Here is a 5,035-nt window from a genome sequence, read left to right as displayed (position 1 = left end):
AATAGGATTTCCCACCCTCTTAACAGTCACAGTGGGTGTAAAGTTCAGCTCAACAAATTCACCCAAAAATGCCTTAACATACTAAAAAAACACAATTTCAAGGTGGCGCCCGATAAAATCCAAACTATTCCCCCATTTAGAATTCTTGGAACTACATTAACCCTCGACTCAGTATCCCCCCTAAAGCCTCAATTACAACTCCAGTCCTCATATACATTGCCACAGCTCCAAAAGTTATTGGGGGAAATCAATTGGATGAGACCTTGGATTCCTGTTTCCACGGAAGACCTCGCCCCCTTATTTGACCTCTTAAAAGGCCTAACTTTGTCATCAACCATCACCCTATCTCAGGACCATATCCAAACCCTTACAAAAAAATTATTTTCCCTGGGGAATCTCTTCTTATCATTAAAGGGAGAGAACTTTCTATTAGACTGTTTGGTGCGGAACCCTTTTCCCTAATTATCCCTTTTCGGGTTCAAGATTTTACTTGGCTTCAGAAAAATAACCCTCGAGTTGCTCTAGCGTTGGAGGGTTACTTGGGCAAGGTGGACTGCCATTATGGACGCCACAAATGGATGAGTTAGGACAGGGCAGGTGGGAAAAAAGTGCAGAGTCACCGTACCCCGGAAGTTAGTTCTTTTAAGTTTTGAGTTCTCCGCTTAGGTTTCGGTTTCCCAGAATCAGCCCGAAGCAAGTTTAAAATGGCTGAGGTACTTTCCCAAAATGGCTGGCAGCCCGGGCATAGCCCAACAAGTGGGGGCTAAGTTTCTAATAATAAAACTTGGGGAACACAACTGAAGCTTCAGTGAGTTTTGTGGGGACAAAATTCAATCCACTACAATCAGTTTAGTAAAAGGCAAAGAAAATACTGTACAAAGTTTTTAAATATACGTGTTCACTGAGTTTTGCTTATATATACAAGTAAATAAAATAATAATAAAACAGCTTAACTACTTAGTTACTTCCTTGTTTCTACAATATTATACATTAGTTACTAATACCATTTGCACTTTTGCACTTAAAAAATCCCAGCATATAAACAAATTTGAGTAAGCTACAACATAGTCTTGAAATAAGCCAATAATCCAAATGACAAGTTTCACACGTAGGTGATTCACAGTGACTACTCTGTATTTAAAGATCCCCATTAAAATATTGTTTATGAATATTTGTGCAAAAGCCTTTGATTTGGAAATCCTAAGCAGCGAATAATATTAAGCAGTGTACTAACATGAAAATAAGGGGACCATAATAAAAGGTCTGCAATATTTAGGACAGCACATTTCACATAGTAGTATTTCAATAAATATGTCTTGAAGTAACTATGGTCTTAAACTATAGTAATCTCAATTTCATAAAAACACACCATTTTTTAAAAAATCAAGTGTTAGAATGTTTTATGTTGAAGTTGTACTTCTAGATGTTCTTATACTTGAATTTTAAGGGCTTCAAAATTTAATGCACACATTTTTAAAGGATTTGCCTCAAATTCAATGGATATTTTATTTAGGTGATGATGTGACTATTATATCTTCATGTTTGTCATGTTTCTCAGAACATAGAATCAATTTGTAATAAGTGTTTTTAAATGCAATGCTTTTATTTATTTATTTATTTTATGCACCTCCTAGCTTGTTCCATAAATGATTTAATATACTTGGTTTTCTATTTTATCAGTATGTATATCAAATTTAATGCAATACGATTGTCATATCATAATAGAAGCCTTCAGCACTAAAAGTGCATATATATAACGTGTCAACAGATAATACAACAACCCTCTCCTGGATGTACATAAGAATGATATGTTGTTTCCTATAAATATGCATCAAATTCAGGAATATACTTTATATTTAACACCTTCACACTAAAAAAAAATAAAGAGACTACATTTATGTAAAGAAATGTTAATAAAAATCACTGGAGCTGTTGACATGAGTCTCAACTAATTACAAATCATTTTTGCCAGAGGAAATGATTTGTTGTAAATAGGCTTCAAAAGCAGTAGTTAAGGTGTGTTTTTGGTTTTTGTTTTCCTAAATATGTAAGCTGGAGCAGTCCTAAAATGATAAAGGTATTCAAGTGATATTTTGCTGTATTCATTTAATCGTTTTTTAAAATGTGTACCTCTATTTTTAAACTTTCTTACATTTGGGAAGAAGAAAAGTAACTAATACTTTAGAAAAACTTATCTATACTTTACTAAATATTTTCCCCAGAATATTGCATTCTTGAAATAATATATCCTACACATTAGTAAATTTAGGTGAGCTACAACATTTTTTGAAATGAACCAACATACTAAATGTAAATAGCTATATATTCAAGTATTTTTGTGTTTGCTTTTCTTAAGTACTACTCCCATTTTCTATATATCTATATTTATATGTCTTTATAGGAGAAATAATGTCATTTATTAGACCAGCACTAACATCAGTGCATATCCATGACTTCTGTTAGAAATGCAAAGAAATTAATTTTGGTAGATTTAGTTTTATACCTTTATATATTTTCCTTCTTGGCAGACACAAACACCTTACTTTGGGAAATAAAGACATTCATCCAATGATATGACAGATACTTTTTAGTGCCTCTGTGCCAGATTTTGTGTTGACTGAAAATACAAGATGAGAATATATACTTTGTTTTTAATAAGTTTATGCTAAACAAGAACCCAGCCTACAAATAATGGTTTCACCATAAATCAGTCATTTTCTTTTACAAGGATATGGGAGGATACTCAAGGAGCCTAGCACATATGTTCACTTCTGAAAGTCAGAGTGTTGAAATCTTGTGCTAAGATTTGAGGAATAATAAGAAATTCTGCAAATAAGAAATTTGTGTTGCAAAGGCAAATTAGGCAAAGAAAATAGGATCTATTAAGTCAGGCATTAAGTATGCATGGGGCATCCACCATATTACCAGAAGCAGGGACTTACATCAAAAAGAGAGAGGTGCTGAATTGCACAGATATAGCCTGCAGTGGAAGAACTGTGTCCCTTCAAAGCTTAACGTGTTGGAGTGTGGGTCCCTACTGTGACAGTGTTGAGAGGGTGGAAAATCCTGTTTTGGTAATTGAAATGTGGGGCCGTGAAGAGGTGATTAGATTACAAGGACCATGCCATGGTTAATGGTTTAATGGTGGTCATGGGTGTGGTTCTGATGGCTTTATTTAAAAGGAATCCTGTTTTGGTAATTGAAATGTGGGGCCGTGAAGAGGTGATTAGATTACAAGGACCATGCCGTGGTTAATGGTTTAATGGTGGTCATGGGTGTGGTTCTGATGGCTTTATTTAAAAGGAAAGTGAATGAGAAGGTTAGTCTCTTTCTTTGCTCCACTATCCTGCCATGTGAGACTCCTGCATCACTGTCACCAACAGAGCTCTCACAAGATGCGTTCCCTGGCTTTTGGACTTCCTAGCCTCTAAAACTGTAAGTAATAAATTTTGTTTTCTTACAGATTACCCAGTTTCAGGTATTTTGTTATAAGCAACAGAAATAGACTAATACATAGTCCCTGGAGACTATCCCTATGAATGTGTCAAGCATGCTAATGTATGTTGAGTACCAGCCTTCTTCTCTCCCACTTTCATGCACATGTTGGTTACCAAGCATGGGCACAAGTAAATGCACATGTCTAACATATGAGGATACTTCAAAAAGTTTGTTCAAAAATTTAATTAAAAATAATACAAATCCTTCCATGAACTTTTTGAAGATCCCTTGTACAATCTTGTTCCCATAACTGTAGTTTCAAACTTTCCCTCTGTTAATATAAATTAATCAGATATACCCATATAAATTCACTGATAAATTACCCAACAGAAAAAAAAGCCAAATTCATATTCGGCTACATAATTCAAAGCAATGTCAAGAGCTACTACTCCCCAGGTTCCAGGATCTCCAGCTGACACTATTTCTCAGTCAGTCTCTGATGAACTTTCTCATGGTCCTTATTTTTCAGGCTACCCAAATCAAACATACAATGGTGAAGGAAAATTAAATAGCAATAAAAAGCTTTACACATTTTTGTTAAGTTGACAATCATAAAATAATAGACACCAAGCTAATCTATGTAGTATGTAATGTGGGACAATAACACAGATGCATCATTGACAGTGGAGCAGTATCCTCGGACAGTGAATCTGACTGATACTGATTATGCTTGGGAAAGAGGATTTTCTTGTCCAGGATCTCCATGATGATTCCTGAGACTGGAGCCCTTGGGAGAACTTTGTAGGAGAAAATTAACTTTTAACATCCATTGCAAGTAGGTCTGCTGAAAAAGTCTCAGAAATTACTTTTGTGTAACAATCAACAGCTCTTTGGTATATTTCTGGAAATACAGTTATCGTAACACTTTTAGGTGTTCTTTCCTTTCAGTTTTGGCAACTGTCTTAACTAGTACAGAATCTTATTTATTAGAAGCTTTTATTTTCTTTGAATAAGAACCTAGTGCTTGGAAGTTATTCCTCACTACCTCCAACTGTGAGAGCTTTATAACAATTATGTCAATCCTCAATCGAAGTGCTTCTGCCTTCCACTTTTATAGAAATCTAATTTTGGCCTCAGGTTGTGTCCTATTTGATTTTTTTTTATGACAGATGACATCAGAAACAAAGTGCATGCCTAAGTAGGGCACTAAAGGCTATTTTTAGTTTTTTCTCTGGCTAATTTAGACTATCCACATTACTAGGATATTTTACGAGCTTGAAAGTTACCCTCATTTAGATATATCCTCTGATAAATCAGAGTCTATTATAAAGTATATTTATGCTTTGAAGCAAAGAGCCTTTAACAAATAAGCACATAGAAGCAGAACCGTGGAGCTAGTTTGCCTGGTTTCAATTTAGACTTCACCACTTAATAGATGAGGTACCATGGGCAAGTAACTGCATAAGTCAGTGCCTTGATTTTCTCATCTGTGCCTCAGTGTTCTCACATTTCATAGGATTGCTGTGAGATCAGATAATATGTATAAATTACCCGGAATACACCCAGGCAAATAGTCAGTGTTATACAAGTGTTACTT

The sequence above is a fragment of the Galeopterus variegatus genome, unplaced genomic scaffold, assembly GCF_000696425.1.
Source record: "Galeopterus variegatus unplaced genomic scaffold, G_variegatus-3.0.2 Scaffold7385, whole genome shotgun sequence".
Lineage (NCBI taxonomy): Eukaryota > Metazoa > Chordata > Mammalia > Dermoptera > Cynocephalidae > Galeopterus > Galeopterus variegatus.
The sequence above is the reverse complement of the archived record's forward strand: the minus strand, read 5'-3'. Positions refer to the sequence as shown.